The sequence below is a fragment of the Schistocerca gregaria genome, unplaced genomic scaffold (assembly GCF_023897955.1).
Source record: "Schistocerca gregaria isolate iqSchGreg1 unplaced genomic scaffold, iqSchGreg1.2 ptg000256l, whole genome shotgun sequence".
Lineage (NCBI taxonomy): Eukaryota > Metazoa > Arthropoda > Insecta > Orthoptera > Acrididae > Schistocerca > Schistocerca gregaria.
Genome location: NW_026061762.1, coordinates 1,320,587 through 1,339,985, shown reverse-complemented (window position 1 = coordinate 1,339,985; position 19,399 = coordinate 1,320,587).

Below are 19,399 nucleotides of genomic sequence, written 5' to 3'. Positions count from 1 at the left end.
GTCATTTGGAACAGAAGCGCACAATAAAGTATTTTGAGACCAGCAGAACTGCTTTTCACCAATGTATGTGGGTAGTTATAACAATTTTTCGTCCAGTGAGTCTTCCACCTAGCTTATGGTTCAACACTATGTAGCAGTGACAGACTGCAGGGAGATAACAGGTGACCATCGGCATGATTAAATGTTTCTTAACCTAACTGTTTCTGTAAGTTGATAAAATTAACCCTTAAGTAATAAAAATGGTCATGTATATAGTTGCACACTGAAGTCCCAAATTATATTTATAATGCAGTGTTTGTTAATGTTGTAATGTGCCTACGAAACATTTATGGCTGAAATTTACTGTAAAAGATAGATGAATTTAAAAAAAAAATGCTAATGGTCTTCTTAATTTTGTTGGTTCCATTGTTCCCATCACCTATTACGTATGTGAGAAATATTAGCAGTGAGGCTGTTTCGTTTTTTCGTATGGCATCGAGTAATTACTTCGTAGCAAATCCCAGAGGTTAAAAATGTTGTACTGCATGAAAGTCATGGTAATTCTACAGAGCTGTGTACATTTTTTAAAATACAAGCAGGTATCGGTTTTATGCTGTAAATGTCTTGGTAAGCTTTCCAGTGGAACAACCAGAAATCTGTGTGCAAATTAACACCATGCAAGCAGTGTAGGTAATGGTGACAGCTCTTTTAATACACCCTGTATATGAAAACAAACTACATACACACAATTTTCGAGTGTTTAGGAGAGGAAAAGAAGCTTTTTTTTATGTGACTGCCTCTAAATTTCTTTTTTTATAGGGGGAGACGAAGTTGGTATATGAAGCACTGGTTACCAGTTCAGCTGAATGCATTGTCACTATTTGAGCAAGCATATTCCAGTTGTGCCATAATGTAGACAGGCGATATTTTCTGAATTGCCCCTATACCAATAGTCACACCATATCTTGAGCATTACTAACATCTCTGACCCCACAAATTCTTTGTGAATGTAGATTTTTGTACACAATGTATGCAATTTTTTTAGGAGCACCTGCTGACCAGAGAGTAACAACCTCAGGATAAAAGCAAGTAGCTGTACAGGACAGAAGGGTTGGAGCTTGACTAAGGTAACTCAGAAAGTACCTTTGTCCTTGATTCACATTACCTGTCATGACTAGAGAGAGATAAACAAAACAAAGATAGTTCAACTGTTAATTACCCCCCTTGCCACACACACACACACTGCTTAAACATAGTTTCCATCATAAGCAAAAATTTACATTAAAAGGTGACAGGCACTTCCATTGAAGTCCTAAGTATGAGGTGCATCCTGAAAGTAATTGCCAAATCATTCTACTGCCACTGCAGCACTTGTGTTGTAGGTTCACACATTTCTCTGGTTCATTGTCTTGTCACTGCAGCTCAATTTTGTGGTATTTATATTTGTTAGTGATCAGTCAAAATCTTTAGGACAACCCCTGAGCCCAGTGACTGTGACGTGTGCTCTGTTATGTTTAGTTCCAACACACAGAACATTAAGCCAGCTGAAATTCATCAACTTGTAGACATTTACGGTGAGAAAGTGGATGAGACAGTTGAAGAAACACTCATGACGAAGCATGTGTTGGACAGCCTTCTGTTGTCACTGATGATATGGGTGAGAAAACACATGGTTCACAATAAGAATGTATTTCAAAAACTGTTTTGCATGACTCAGTCATAAATTGCTTAAATTTTTGTGAATTTCGTTTGAAAAATGCTTACAAAATTATGTACCTTGGCAGAGTTTTGACATTTCAGCACTGAATACAGTGATAAGGAAGATGAGTTCTTAAATAGAATCGTGACTGGTGATGAAACTTGGGGTCTTCATGACACTCCAAAATAAAATCAACAATCTATGGAGTGAAGGAACTGACAGTCCGACAATCCTCCACCACCCCCAAAAAAGAAATCATAATGAAGTTGCAAGTGCAAAAAGTCAGGTCAAATGGATTCTACGACCAACAAGGCATTCTGCTTGTTGAGTTCCTTCTGAGAGCTGAAACCATGAAAGCGGTATGATACAGGAAAACACCGAGAGAACTCCATCACACTATTCAAAACAAAAGATGCAAAACTCTCAATCGAATCATTATGATGCTTCATTTCTGCTGGTGGCACTGAAAACCTTACTAAACAATTCAGTTGGGAACAGTGAGACCACCTGCCAATCAGTGCTGATCTCACATCTCCGGACTACCACTTTTACTTCATCATCAGTCAGGATGAAGGTGCTTGAACACCTATGATGATGTAAGCAAGTGTGATCAGTATTGGAGGTCTTAACTGGTATTATCTTTCTATGAAAAGGGCATAGAAAAGTTGGATTACTGCTATGACAAATGTCTGAACAGTGGTGGCTGTTACGGTCTGAAGAAATGTTTTCATGAGTCCTTTCCCACAATGGTACTTACATTCTTGGCATACCAATGTGGGTGTAAAAGTTGACAGAGAACACCCCACATCCTCTTCTTTACAGCAGTCACGTAATGGGGATACGCAAAGCCAATATGAACCACCTATTTTCTGTCAGCAGCCATGTGGTGGAATCTTCTGGATCATACACAGGGTTATTCAGCTGCCCCTGCCATAAAGTTTTATGGAACCTGCAACATCTTCAAGAACCACACCCATGATTTTAATCTTCTCTCCTCTCCTCCCTACATGCACACTGTTAGTCCTGCAAAAACAATGAAGAGAACCTTTTTGTATCAAAATTAACTACATTACATTTTGTACTTTGTTGGACACCACACTTTCTGTGACATTCAAGAAAAAAGGCATTTGAATGCCTGTCTTGTACTTTTTGAATTATTTAACAAAAACTATGGCTTCTAGCAAAAATGTATCCCCTCCCCTCCCAAAAAGAAATGACTACATTAAATTTCCCACAAAAAGATCCTGTTCATTTTTTTTATGTAGGACTAGTAATTTGCATGTAGTGGGTGAGAGAAATGAAAATCTTGCCCATGACATTTGTAGGCATTGCAAGTTGCATAAAACCCATGGGTAGGTGTAGTTTAATCATCGTGTACAGGTTTTTCATGCCAAAAGAACTAATATAAGATTTCTCTGGCTTCATAAACAGCTCAAGAAACATTTTACACCACATTGATGTATAGTGTTTGCACTTTTCTTAATCAGAAAATCATTTCTCATTGCTTTCCTGACCACAGAAAATTCCTACACACAGCCAACTGTTTTTGTTGTTGTGGTCTTCAGTCCAAAGACTGGTTTGATGCAGCTCTCTATGCAAGCCTACATCTATTTGAACCTGCTTACTGTATTTCCCCTTCAACCGCTTTTCCTCCTCTCACTCAAATCCCACCAATACCAAATTGATGATTCCTCGATGCATCAGGGTATGTCTTATCAACCAGTTCCTTCTTTTACTCATGTTGTGCTGAAAATTTCTTTCAATACTATGTCCCTGGTAATTTGATTTGCAACTGCATAATTATTCCATTAGCCACCTCTAGGTGCAGTGCAGAGGGTGTCGAGTGCCAGTAGTAGTCATCTATCCACTTATTGACTACCTCTGTAACTTAGTATTCACTGCTGCTGCCTATCATGACGAGGACGCAGGTTTAGATTCCCTGTACTGCCAGGGATTTTTCTGGGTGAGAGGATTGGGAAAGTGTACATTCACCCTTGTGATGCCAACTGAGGAACTCGAGGACAAGAAAACTGACACAGGCAGGATAGTGGTGTGCTGGACGTCATTGGTAAACGATGACACGGTGGTCGGCCAGTACCGATGGACAGAGTTTACCTTATGTTTTATCCACGTAATCATCAAAATTTCTTCCTAGAAACACATTTCAAAAGATACCATCCTTTTCTAGCTTCAACTGCTTGTTGTTCACATCTCGTTTCGGAGCAAGGCTACACTTCACACAGATACCTCCAGAAAAGACTCCGTAACATTTACATCCACTCCTAACATATTCCTCTTTCTCAGATATACAGTCCAGCCTGCATTTTATATCCTCTCTGTGTCAGCCAAAATCAATTATTTTGTTACCCAAATAACAAAACACTTCTATTATCTTCAGTGTCTCATTTCCTAATCTGCGAGGTTTGTCCGAAAAATACATATAAAAGTTGCATAATAACTTTATTTTACAATTATTCAGGTATTACAATATGGTCTCCTTCAAAGTGCTCACCCTGAGACGTGATACACTTCTGCCAACGCCATTTCCACTGTTGATAACATTGCTGAAAGTCTTCAGTTGTGATGTTGTTTAGTTGCCATGTCGTTTCCACATCTCCCAATGCCACACCATTACGCATTTTTGGGAACATGAAGAACTGACACGGGACTAAATCCGGTGGTGATTGAGCTTCGGGCCAAAAACACAATGAGCGACATGTGTGCGGGCGCATTCTTGTGATGAAGGATCCAACTCTGGTCGAACTCTTGCCACAAGAGCTCCGAGATGTGTCAGAACTTCAACGTAAAAATTTCCGTTCTATCTCTGGCTGGGAGGGACAAATTCCTTGTGAACAATGCTCCAAGAATCAACACTGTCATCACATTGGACCTTGATTTTCGCGACTCTTTTGTTCTCGGTTCTCCTGCTGGTTTCCATACCTTGCTTCGAGCTCCACATCGAATTTCTAAAACCAGGACACGTCTCCAGTGATGACTCGGTTGAGAAAGTACCCTCGTTCCTCTGCTTCCAACCAATCCTTACAGCACTCAACCCTCTTTGCTTTCTGTTCTGGTGTCAAGAGCTTCGGTACAATTTCTCCATTTCAAGTTTTTGTGAACAATTGTTTTGAGGGTTGACAGCTCGTCAGCAATCATTCTGTCAATCCACGGTCTTTAAGAACACAAGCTGCTGCTGCACACTCCCACCTTCACGCAGAGTGCTCTGACTCGAACTGAGCATTGATTTGATTGATTACAGCAGTAGTCTCACCTGATGGTGACTGCAACCTGTAACATAAAGACATTATTCAACCTTTATACGTATTTTCCGGACAAACCTCGTATAATGGACAATGAAAAACTTCCCATTCTAGTTAGTTAGTTATATTAGTTGTTCCATGGATCATGAACACGATTCTTTTGTAATGATGTGGAACGTGTCAAAGTGTCACCTGCCATATTCTCCAGATCTGACTGTGTCAGACTTTTTCCTTTTCCCAAACCGAAAAAAAATACCTCAAAGGATGATGATGATGATGCAGTGACTGATGCTTTGTTGCAATTGAAATCAAAGATCTTTTATTTGAATGGTTTGCAGAAGTTATCTGAGCAGCCTCCAAGTGTATTAGTGTACACAGGTATTATATATACAAATAAATTGATACTATGAAATTTCTTTCACTCTTTATTTGTTAGGGTAGAAGCTTTTTGACCCCTCCTCGTACAGCTTTCAAATGCAAACTCGCTGATCATCCCTCGTTATTCATTCCGCATCTCCTGATTGAACTTGACTACATTCCATTATTCTTGTCTTACGTTCATCTTAGACCTGCTCTTTAACACACTATCCATTCCACTGTCTGCCTCCTTAGCTGTGCCATTCGACTAACTGCCAGCTATTTTTCCTTGGGTGGGAGAGGGGGGGAGGGGGGGGGGGGGGGGGGGGGGGGGGGGGGGGGGGGGGGGGGGTGGGGGGGGGGGGGTGACTGGTACAAAATGCAGTCAGTCTTGTGAGGAGCTCGGCTTGACCAAGTAGTTGTGGTTCCACAGTAAAAAAATACCCAGGAGAGAGGTGTGCTGACCAGCTGCCCCTCCATGTTGCATCACATCAGATCACACCACACCACTGGCAGGGGGCAATATGTCGGTTGGTGGAATTTTAGCATTTTTAAAACAACCAACGGGAATTCCAGGTAGGAATGTCAAAAATTTCTGATTTTTATTCCTTCCATTCCATTCAACTTATCTTCCAAGACCCTTCCTGCCTCTGATATCAAGAGCTTTATTTCTTCTCTCTTCCTGTGTCTTATAAGAGTCCCGTTACTCACTCCAAACAACAAGAAAATATTGAAACGATGTAACATTTGTTTGTCAGAACTGTCTGAAGTGTAATGTTGGGATATGACACTGTAGGATAGAGTTCCAATGACATTTGTTGCATAACCTAGAAAACAGTATCAACAATCATCGACAAGATTTGAAGTATTTTGTGCTCAGCTCACCATCCAAATATATTTAGAAGTACAATTCATGTGGGCTCTAGGTCATATAGTTTCAGTTAATATCTTGACTTGCTGATGAAACAACATTGTAGCTTTTGCTAAGCCCAATTCTCCAAATGTAATCAACAACTAACACCACATTTCTAAAGCTTTGGCAACTGGCTAAAAAGAGTCACTTATTTCAAAGTTGCAGAAGTATAAAAGCAAATTACAGTTCATGAAATACACTGGGTTCACATTACTCAGTCCAACAGATAAAACTGCACTTGGTTCCATGTGACATCAAGTCCAAGGCTGGCCCAACACAACTACTCTCATTCAGTAACCTCACTAAAACTATTGAGAAAGTTAACAACGATAGCACAACTCAACTCACGGGTGCAAAGCATCAAAGGTACATTTTTACAATATTAACTTCAGGAACTGTTCTAGTGGTTATGAAAAATTATAACAGTTTCAATTTGATACAGAAGTGCTATGAGGCATTTTCATAACCAAATAATTTGAAAATGTGAAACACATGATATTTATAATCTCAAACATCAAAGAAACAGAATGAAATTTCAAACAAAATATCAATCCAAAAGGCTTCAATTTTTGAACAGCAGATTTGCAATTATTGAAAAAACATAGCTGAAAATTTAATGGAATCAGATACTTTGTTGGCCAGAATATTTATCATAATCTACTATTGAACAGAAATCTCTGTGAGACAGATTCATTAAAATCTTCAACTGTGTTGTCTGTAAACATGCTCTGAAGGATCATTTCAGGCTTATCTGCATTGTGAGTGTATAGCAGCATGGTAAGTTGCCTGTCAATTTGTCATACACCACAGTGACATCATTCAAACAAAGAACCGCTACTGTGAGACAAACCATCTTCCAGAGGTAGCCTGGAGTCGTCAACCTGTTTAGAGCATAAGAGTTGTGGCTCATAGGCACCCACAAGAAAATGCAAAAGAGCTGTGCACTGCCCATTTAGAAGGCAGCTGTATTAGTACAGCCCAGTCACCAAGTTTTTTCTGAACTAAATCGGGATATTTTTTAAAAACCAAGACTAAACACACACAGGCAACAATTCAATGTTTTTTTTTTACCTTATTGAGATTTTTGCTCACTTTTCAATCTCCTTCATAGAATCTTCTCTTCTTCCTCAATAAAACTGGAGACATCTAAATCACTAAACCATCTTCATTATTATTATTATTATTATTATTATTTCAGCTTCTAATGTTGCTGCTGGGAAAAGGTTCCTCTCAGCTCACCAAGTGTTCACCATCATCTGAAACAAAACGGAAAAGTTGTCATAGTTTTCATAACAATGAAAAAAAATTCCTTCCACTAATCAGATTTCAGCTTGAAAAGTTCTTCTCTTCATCCTTGAGAAAGTTCTTTAACTGCACATATTCTTCAAACATCAAATCCCCATCTACAAGAAATAACTTCTAGATATTCTGAAAATGAGGTCTGTTTCACTGTCAGTGAAAATGGTTTGAAAGTCCTGTAGACACTTTCTTCAAAGTCAAATCATTTTTCAACATAGTTTAGACTGTGCTGCAAGTAAACTGCCATTTTGTTGTGGTTTGCCTACTTTGTTCCTTTGTTGTCCTCGGTGTCTACATACTGGCTGAAAACATAGGGGTTGGATGTGCAGTACTGTCTACTGTAAATGATGTAGCCGACAGATGCACAGTCTTCTACTTTCACTTTTCACATCCTCCCAATAATACACAGTTATGTATGGCCAGTGCACAACTTCCCATTTATAAGTCAACATCAGAATTAAAGTTACATAAAAATGACTGATTTTGCCCTATAATAAAAGATACTAACTAGGAATACTCAATATAAATTAGAAAATCAATTACACAGACAAAATTCAACCTGAGGGGGCTGCCTTTCTCTTTTATGAAAATGCAGATTACAATTCACATATGTTAATGGTAATTAGTTGAAAGTGAAGAAACAAATTTGAAGGAGGCATATGGCAAAACAAGGGGGAAGTAAAAATTATCCCAGCTTCCTTCGTCACAATTTCTCTTTCGAATGTTTTGATAAGATCATCATGACGACTAAGGCTGCCACAGGGGAAGGAAACTGCCCAACCCTATTCAATTTTTTCAGCAGAGAATTAAAAAGCACTGTCACGATTGACCGCTGATGCACTACTCGAAAACAATGGCTATTGAGTCAAGTATGGCCACTTAGCGCTGTTAATAAAAGGAGGAGTTTAAGTCAGTAACTCATACAAGACTGCCCCTCATTAGAAATTGGTAATGAGCAATTTGAAGTGAAGACCACATCATTTTATATAATGTTGTCCATTTTTATGTAACCAGGAATTTTATCTATCCCAACAAAGTACAGTTGGGAGTTGGGTTTCCAACCAGATATCTGGGATATCAGGCAACTATGGTCAAGACAGAATCCAAGTCTCCACATTATCAATGTGGCCTCAGATAGCACTAGCATCCCTCCCCCAAAGCATTCGTCTGTGGAGTTGGGTACGGGAAAACACAGAATGGATACTCAGTCAGCAGAGTAGGATTCCATTCACTGATGCATCCAGGAGTAACCTGACATCTGATGATTGTCAAAGAAAGGTGTGAAAGCAGCAGGAAAGTATGAGACTTCAGAAAGAAAGTTACCCGTTACTATGGCAGACTGAGTAACTTTTACTGTATGCTGCAATACAATTCAAAGTGATGCAGATACTACAGTCACTAAAACCTGTAAACAACAATTGTAACATCGCACAAACTATTCAGTTTCTTGAAAATATAAATGTGCGCCTCAGTCATGGAACCATTTGAGGACTGCTGTGTGAATTTCCTCTTTGATGGAAAATCTCTTTCCTGTCAGATATCCACCGAGCTTGCTGGAAAGACTGAATGGTCTTCATCAAATTGTTGGCACTGTTTCACTACGACTGGATGCTACATTGCATTGCACCATACACTGCAAGAATTTCATGGCGAATTTGTGTGCAATTTATATGTTTGGCTAACAAGAAACTTACTGTTCCTTGTACCTCAACTTTGGAGTGCCATTTCACTCCCACAATGTGATGAACCTGTTGTCCGTACTGCAGCAGAATTGTCTCTCAGGAAATCGGTAACATGCCCACTCTTCTGAAAGGGTGCCGTGCCTGTTGTGTAACTTAATTTCAGAAGTCCCTGTACCTCAAGCATGTCTCTTGAATGAATCAATAACCATCCAAGACCATTTCTTCAGCAATTCCTTTGGATCAGTGCTCATTGTGTAGAAGCAGAAGAAGATACACACATGAATGTGAGTCACGAGGCAACGGTTCAAATCTGTGTTCTGTAACTAGTGCAACATTCTTTAATAATTCTCCTGATACTGTGTTACTATCACATTTTTACTGTTAAATGTTTGTTTGCTGATGGGGTGGTAGGGTCAACCAATAACTCTCTGGAAATTTATACAGTGAGATAATCACAAGCCTATTTGGGGCCCACCCAAACAGAACCCTGCTTGCCCCAGTACAGCATATTCCATAGCAGTTACTCAGTAATGATTGTTTCACTCCCCTCAACCCTTATTGACAAACGGTGCATTTTCAAAATTATTTTTCTCCTACAATGTTCACAGTTCAGCCAATAAGATCAAAATCCCATGCACTATGACGTACAGTGTTCCATTACTGTGTCATTGGATGGTAGGCAAAAGCATGTCCAGAGCTTAGAGTAGTAATCGACTGTTTGTGTTAACAAGTCCCCAGCTCATGAAATCCATGTTTGACAAATGTGCACCCAGTCAATGAGACTGATCTCATCAAGATGGTCAACATTTGTCATGACCCAAAAATCAAAAGTAGCATAAAGAATTATGAGGGCATAGCAAGCATTTACCATGCACCCTGCCCCCCCCACCAAGTGTTTTCTGGAAGTTGAGGAAGGCAATTGTAACCTGAGAGCTTTTATCGTCTGCTTTTCTGGGGTTCCCATTGCACAGCATTAGTTCATGCTGACTATGTACTGAACTTTGTTGCTGTCTTAATCCTCAACAAAATTTTATATGAGGAGCTTACATGCAAAAGCAAGCATGTCAGGAATTTAAAATAAATGAGACACAGAATGGAACAAAACAAACAGGATAGGCAGAACCTAGATAATCATACAATTTAAGTGAAATCAAACATTTGCCGAGATACAAGCCTAGGAAAATACATGTGTGTCCACATACACATTTTGTGTGAAGGATAACTAATCCATTACATCCAGTCGAGTGATTTCCATTCCAGTCACACTGTTTCTCTAATGCAGAGCAACTGTTTGTGCTTCTGTGTTCCCTCATAATATGTTGCATAGCACTAATAATTACTATTATTAAAAGGACACAGTTACTTATGCACTGACTCCACTTTTGATAGAATAGGAAAACTTCTAAGAAAAAGGCCAACAATTGTAACAAAAGAGGAATACAATGAGATCTACAATCAGTGACTCAGCTAAGAAACCTTGCTCGCCAATGTACATCTTGTAGGTCCTTAGATAGGGATTTCACATTAAATGTGTGAAATAAAATGCACTTCCATACACAAGTACAAAGCTATGGGAAACACTCATACTCATGTTGAGACAAATTCCCAACTAGATGTAAAAGAGCAGATGAACCACTACAAAACCCTTTCCTTGGACAAAAGCAAAAGTACTTTTCAGCCATCCAGTCTAAGATAATAGGAAAAAAAGATGTTGATGGTTTACAGTAAACTATTTTTTAAGAAGCCTGCCGAAATCACTAGTACCTAAGTTGGAACACAACCATCACCGATGATATTTCCATGTTGCCTGTGACTGTTAAGAAAATTATTCTGGTTTGCATGTAACACTTACGTCAAAGAATACTTCTAAAGATAGTTAATGCCACAGTTACGTCATTTTATTCTGGCATGGTGATCTGAAACATTTCAAATCATTGTGAAGTACAGTTTTTTCTATGGTATCACATACTACACTATAAAAATATGTGAAATGATATGGTATAACAAGCATTATACAGTAAGAGGTAAGTTATTTTGAAAGAAAGAAGAAGATTTTTGGTTTTGAAAATCGCTCATGGTTCATGTAATGAATATTTTCATTCTTGATTTGATTTACAGATATGAACTGCCTTTTGGCCTAAAAGTAAAAGGCATTCACACTGCAGTATGCTATTTTCCTTCTTATGTATGCCCAAAATAAGTTTCATGTTGACTGTGATAAATTGCATTTAGTAGATATGTTCATTTTTGGATGTCACCTTCTCATCATTTGCTTGGGCCTTTGCCCCGCTTCAACACGGGGTTGACCCTGTTACTATAGAGTTGGCAATGTTAGTGTCACAGAGAGTTGTTGCCAGATGCCCTTTGTGTCACCATCATGTACCCCCCAGAACAGAAGTAATGTACCCTAGCTCTCTGCGTCTAGTGTAAGCCATGAAATAGTGTGAATGTTTTTCAGATGTCTGTAAGTTGTGTAACTGAGGTGGTACATGGGGACCAGCCCCGTATTTACCATGTGGGATATGGAAAACTGCCTAAAAACCACATTCAGGCATGCCGTCCCTCGTTGTTAACCTGCTGGGCTGATTCAGTCCGGGGCCGGCGCACCTACCCAAGTCCAGGAAGCAGCACATCAGTGCTCGTGGGTAACCTGTTGTTTCCTTCTCAGAAATTCATCTATGGAATAGCACTTGTCAACTTTCATTATCAGCCAGCACCTTGTTAATTAAAGGGAGGTGGTCAAATATTTTTATGGCTGCATGATATGCTTCTTTCTGTGCTACAACAAGATTAAGTCCCACTGTTTTCCTCCTAGTATTGTATTTATGAATGCTAGTATTATTTTCAAATTGTGCTGATCCTTCAAAACAAACTTTGTAAGAGTGTATGTGTTGCGAGGCTACCTAATTTCTTTATCTATGTGAAGTTTGAGGATAGGCACTGTGTATTTGTGAGTGTGTGTAGTGGGAGGGAGCAGAGGCCCCCCTTTCTAAATATGACATCAATGAAAGAAGGAAGTCAAATTTTCTAGTGCTGTCATTGACACTTATGGCAATCACATTTATAGCAAATGTTGCTGCACTCAGTTTATAATTCTTGTTCTCATCACTATGTACCCCCAAGTAATTTTAACAATCAGCCTTCACATATTTCTTTTCTGTAATGCTCATTATTAGTGATGATTTGTCTTTCCTTATTCAGTTTTGTACAAGATGCCTTTTCTTTGTAAATGGGGGTGTTAGACCATTTATTGAGAACCAATGAATGACAGTTTCGAATATTTTCATTTATTGCTCCGTGCTTTTGTAGGTGAATTAAGAGATCTATTTTGCCTTGACTGATAAAGTTGCAGACAATTACCCTTCAGCAAATTCATGTTGAGACCTAGAGAAGACAATTCTGGTCTACAAAGAGTGTCACAATTAAGAAATGTTAACTGTGTACTTTAATGCTTCAACAGATTGTTACCCATAATATAGGCGTGCATTTGCCTTGCAACCATTCCAGAAAATGGGAATGGTGTGTCCTTTTAGTCACAATGCCTTGTTGCTCCAGTGAGCATACAATAAACTGCCACAAGAGGAGGGGCTCTCAGACTAGATACATTAATTATTTATTCCACAGACCCACAAAAGAGGGTATCCTCCTGGGTGTGGAACATGTCCATCAGTATTGGAATAGTACCTCAGAATCAAACTAAACAGGAGGTCCTGGCCTGAGACCCAGGTATAGCTGCTTTCATTAAATGAAACTATATTGTTCCATTTCATTCAAAACTGAGGTGCTATTCCATGACAGTTTGACAACCTCTGTGGTGCTCTTTGTGTTTTTGGGGGAATAAGTGGACTGAGGAGGGAGGCATGCTGGGGCAAACAGTGCAGAGCCACTGTGCCTGGGTGGTGTAGTGGTTCGTGCATCTGCCCAGTGAGCAGAGGATCTGGGTTCAAATTTTCATTCATCTCTTCAGTCTACATGTATACTGCATAGTTGGTTGAGACTTGTAAAGGTCCATGGAACCATAAAGTATCTTTTCGTTTTGATGGTCATTCATATCAATGTTATTTTCAGTTTCAAGTGACAACTGAAAGAACAAACTAATAGTCTTATCTCCCTTAATATATACCCTTTTCGGCGACGGAGAGAATACAGGCAAATGATTTAATAGTGATGCATCAGTCATCTAATCCGAGTTAGTTAGTAGGATACATGTTCTATGGATCATAATGATGAGGAATGTGTCATTTTACATTCATTTGCAAATTAATTTATGCATATGGTTACATTATGAACATTTCTAATGTTGAGAATATCATGATTTTGCCATGTATCAAAAAATATGAGGCGTACATAAGTCCAGGAACACATTCCAATTATTTATTGCACAAGAATCAAACAGTGTGCAGCTATCATACATGTGTCATTTTCAAAGAGACAAACACGCGATCTAGTGTTACCACCACAGTGTAGTTTCGTAACTTGCGGATAGTCACAAACGTGGTGTGTTGAGGTGTGGAGTGAGCTTTCTGTGTGTTGGCGTCCAACAAAAAACTAGTGTGGTAAGGAGCCACCAACAAGGAAGGCCATTTACCACTGGCACAACAAATTTGTTACGATGGGTTGCTTGTGCCCGGGAAAGAGAAGCAGACGTCCCATCTACATCTACATGACTACTCTGCAATTCACATTTAAGTGCTTGGCAGAGGGTTCATCGAACCACAATCATACTATCTCTCTACTATTCCACTCCCGAACAGCGAGCGGGAAAAACGAACACCTAAACCTTTCTGTTCGAGCTCTGATTTCTCTTATTTTGTTTTGATGATCATTCCTACCTATGTAGGTTGGGCTCAACAAAATATTTTCGCATTCGGAAGAGAAAGTTGGTGACTGAAATTTGGTAAAAAGGTCTCGCCGCGCCGAAAAACGTCTATGCTGTAATGACTTCCATCCCAACTCGTGTATCATATCTGCCACACTCTCTCCCCTACAACGCGATAATGCAAAATGAGCTGCCCTTTTTTGCACCCTCTCGATGTCCTCCGTCAATCCCACCTGGCAAGGATCCCACACCGCGCAGCAATATTCTAACAGAGGACGAACGAGTGTAGTGTAAGCTGCCTCTTTAGTGGACTTGTTGCATCTACTAAGTGTCCTGCCAATGAAACGCAACCTTTGGCTCGCCTTCCTGACAATATTATCTATGTGGTCCTTCCAACTGAAGTTGTTCGTAATTTTAACACCCAGGTACTTAGTTGAATTGTAGTATTTATCGAGTAATCGAATTCCAACGGATTTATTTTGGAACTCATGTGGATCGTCTCACACTTTTCGTTATTTAGCGTCAACTGCCACCTGACACACCATACAGCAATCTTTTCTAAATCGCTTTGCAACTGATACTGGTCTTCGGATGACCTTACTAGATGGTAAATTACAGCATCATCTGCGAACAGTCTAAGAGAACTGCTCAGATTGTCACCCAGGTCATTTATATAGATCAGGAACAGCAGAGGTCCCAGGACGCTTCCCTGGGGAACACCTAATATCACTTCAGTTTTACTCGATGATTTGCCGTCTATTACTATGAACTGCGACCTTCCTGACAGGAAATCACGAATCCAGTCGCACAACTGAGACGACACCCCATAGCTCCGCAGCTTGATTAGAAGTCGCTTATGAGGAACGGTGTCAAAAGCTTTCCGGAATCAACTTGAGATCCCCTGTCTGTAGCGGCCATTACTTCGTGCGAATACAGAGCTAGCTGTGTTGCACAAGAGCAATGTTTTCTGAAGCCATGCTGATTACGTGTCAATAGATCGTTCCCTTCGAGGTGATTCATAATGTTTGAACACAGTATATGCTCCAAAACCCTACTGCAACCGACGTCAATGATATAGGTCTGTAGTTAAATGGATTACTCCTACTACCCTTCTTGAACACTGGTGCGACCTGCGCAATTTTCCAATCTGTAGGTACAGATCTATCGGTGAGCGAGCGGTTTTATATGAGTGCTAAGTAGGGAGCTATAGTATCAGTGTAATCTGAAAGGAACCTAATCAGTATACAATCTGGACCTGAAGACTTGCCCGTATCAAGCGATTTGAGTTGCTTCGCAACCCCTAAGGTATCTACTTCTAAGAAACTCATTCTAGCAGATGTTCGTGTTTCAAATTTGGAATATTCCATTTGTCTTCCCTGGCGAAGGAATTTCGGAAAACTGCGTTCAATAACTCCGCTTTAGCGGCACAGTCGTCGATAACAGTACCATTGGCACTGCGCAGCGAAGGTATGACTGCGTCTTGCCGCTTGTGTACTTTACATACGACCAGAATTTCTTCGGATTTTCTACCAAAGTGTGAGTGAAGTGAATGAGGAGTGCATACGAGAGACATCTATAAGGAGTCCGAGAAAATCTGTGCGTCATGCATCCCATGATCTCAAAATAGCTCCAATGACATAGTGGAAAGTCCTGCTACAGAAGGTGTCAATGAAATCATTCAAACTGGAGCTAGTGCAGGAACTCAATGATGATGACAAAGACAAGCATTTTGAGTTTTGTTCAGAGTTGCAAAAACTGAATGAGGATGGTAATGGCTTTGATTACATGATATTTACCAGGGAAGCCATTTTTCACACTAATGGGAAAGTGAACAGGCATAATTGTCATATCTGGGGGTACAAAGCATCCACACGAATGCATTGAATTTGAGCATGAGTCCCCAGAAGTGAATGTTTTTTTTTTGTGCCTTGTCATACCAAAAACAGCACAGGCAATTCTTCTTCACTGAGAGCACTGTTACTGGATATTCCTACTTTGATGTCTTGCAGCAATGGCTGATACCTCAAATGCAACTGGACCCTTCATTCATCTTTCAGCAGGACGGAGCTCCAACCCATTTTCATCGTGAAGTTTGTGGGTGTGTGAACACAGAGCTGCTGCATCGATGGATCGGCCTTGCTACAGAAGAGGACAGGTGTTTCACTAAATGGTTCCCCAATCACCACATCTCACTCCGTGTGACTTTTTTTCTGTGGGGACACATTACAGATCTGGTGTGTGTACTGCCTCTACCACATGATGTAGCAGTGCCCTGTTTGTTTGGAAGATTTTTACAGGTTTGCTTCAAATTGCAATATGTATGATATCTGTGCAATAATTACTTGAAAGTGTTCCTGGACTTTATGTACACCCTATATAAAGGTATGATAGGAGTGGCAGGCTTGTTAACATGGTGCTGAAATGTGCAATGGTAGCTAACGAAAAGCTCTGTTTGATGTGTTGCAGACACTACTGGCTATAACAACTCCCACATTTAGGTATTTAAATATTATTCTAATGTTCTCGTAAGATAAGGCATAGTATTCACTATACTATTGTTAAAAACAGCATTGTTTATTAAACATGTTATCTTCTATATGAACCTTAAAAATTATTTAGATTTGTTTCAGCTATTGCCACATGATTTACAGTCACTTCAACTTAAAAAAATATACGAAAAAGGAGACAAACATTTTTTTCAAGGCACTTTCTTGATCCTAAATTACCACAGCATTACATTTAAATGTTTAGCAGCCAATACCATTTTTCACAGCACCTGACATTTCTTGTAACTGTACCCAAGATGTAGTCTGGAATGTCTGAAACACCATTATCATTAGTTACCTTTATAATTCAGTCAATATATGTATTATATTTTCTTTAGCAACAGTCCTTCTCACACAGGCAAGCAAAGCCACAAACATTTCATCCTGGTTACTGTAAATGCACTCCAAGAACTAGCACCTCTACTTTGTGCAGTACTCTGTTTCACCCATAGCAGTTCAATATACCAGACTGTACACAAAATGTTCACCACATCTTGTACTTTTTCTGTAAAATGTTTGTGTTTCTGACCCTGCACAATTTGTCAGATACTCCCGGCAGTACACACTGTTGAGTATTAATCAAATCCCAGGGTAGCTTGCTTGGAATCATTTCAGTTAAGACACTAATCCCATGTTCCCTGTGATCTTAACTGTCTTGGGGTGATTTCCATGCTTCAATGTAGCAAGCTGTATAATGATAACTGTAACTGAATGCAGAAAATTAAGAATTGGAAATATAACAATAATAGACACAGTGTAATCCAATGAGCAATTCTACGTTCACTTACTCATTTATATTTCAGCTTTCTATTCAATTGGAGGCTTTTTCCCCCATCATTTGTAATGAATAACCATGTCTCTGAGCTGGCAATTATAATACCAACACTTCTAGGGATACGAGTTGTGACATTTCACACCTTCCAAAAGCACATGAAAATATTCTGAATTCAAATTTTGAAGATGGAACATTTTGGTGCTACATAGGCACTGTAATACACAGATGGAACACGATTCAACAGCAGAAACATATTACAAAATTAGATACTGTTATAAAGAGAAGATCCCTGATTTTGTTGTAGCAACTCAATATCATTCCTGTGTTTAGTCACTTCTCTGCCAATTCAGTTACAGTAACCTTGACAGAGAGAACACTTAAAATAGCAAAATGTCTGTGCTAGTAGTAAGTGGCATGCATTCTAATGTCTTACAAAGGTTGAATTGCAATCACACAATTCAATTTCTGAGGTTTAGAAGCAGTTTATGTTGGGATCACTATAAAACCACTTACATGCTACTTTGGCCCTCGAGATGTGCCAATGACTCGGATGGCTTGCTGTCAGATGCATTTTGATCTTTTTGGGTGTACAAGGGCTGTGGTCCAGATGATCACACACATTGTCTGCGAATTTTAGATGCTAAAGTGAAGAAAAGTTTTCAGTCGCAGCTATTGATTTGCGTTAAAACAGGGATTTAACTTTGAATATTGCACCATAAACCTGTTTTGATAGTAAAACATGCAAAAACTAAGCTCATTCTTCACCCAGAGAGGTGCTGGTGAGTCTCCACAACACTGGTGGCCTTTACCTAAGAGGGTTCCATTTAAATAGGTCTCATTTCTTTTGCTGCCTTTGTACACTGTGTGTACCTAGAAGTGAGTTTCTATACTTGTTCAAGTTCATGCTGTATTGCATCCTAATAAGATGGAAGGAGGAGGTCGGAATTGAAAAAAGTGCTGTAATTGTAGCTCTGCATCACAAAGGCTATAGGAACAAAATTTGGCCTAACCAAGCTTACAGTAGTGTATACATTGCTCTGGTGCCAGCTCAAGTGTTTGACAATCTGGAAGACCCTGAGTAACACCGTAAAGCAAAGATTAGTTCCTATGTGTACAGAGTAAATGTGAGGACTCCTCCTGCACCTAAAATTAATAATAAAGTAAACAATATGTGAGAAGCTCCAACCTTTGTCTCAACAGAGCAATGCCATTTGTGTGACCATGACTTAAATGGATGGATAGAGAGAAGTTGAACTGATTGCAATGGGCACAGCAATGTAAAAACTGGAGAGCGCAGCAATGGTCCAAGGATTAATCGAGTTTTAAATTTGTAAGCCTTCACTGAATGTTTACTCATTGACATTGTGGAGAACATATGAAGTCAGTACTGATCAACAATTCAGTTCAATCTGCCAAGAGGCATACTAGTTGTGGGTTGATCTGCAGCAAGACAATGATCTCAGACAGACTTCTAAATTGTGCCAATAGTAAGTCAATAGAGGAAAGAAATTTGGGAAACTGAAGAGTATGGTCTGGTGAAGTCAGCCACCTCTCTTAAATCCCATCGAATACTTACGGGATGAACTTGAGGGAGGGAGATTAAACACTAATGTCCCACTGAAAACAAGGTTATTAGAGACGGAGCACAAGCTTGGATTAGGGAAGTCGACTCTGCCCTTTCACAAGAACCATCACGGCATTTGCCTGAAGCGATTTAGTGATATAACAGAAAACCTAAATCAAGATGGCTGGACATGGGTTTGAACCGTTGTCCTCCTGAATGTGAGTCCAGTGTGCTAACCACTGCTCCACCTCACCCACTGGGATGAACACGGCAGGGCGATCAGAGAACTGAGGTCATCTAATGTTGAAAATCTGTGGATTACAGATGCATGGGACTGTAATCTCTGCAAAAATATTATGTCCATAATGCCAACAGTCTGCGCAGCTGTTCTTAGCACGAAGGGTACTTAATGACAGAGAGAGAGAAAATATTTGTATTGTTAGCCTATTTAGTTTGAAGAGTGTAGTTGTCTATTAAAATAAAGTGCACAGCTTTTTTCATAGGTG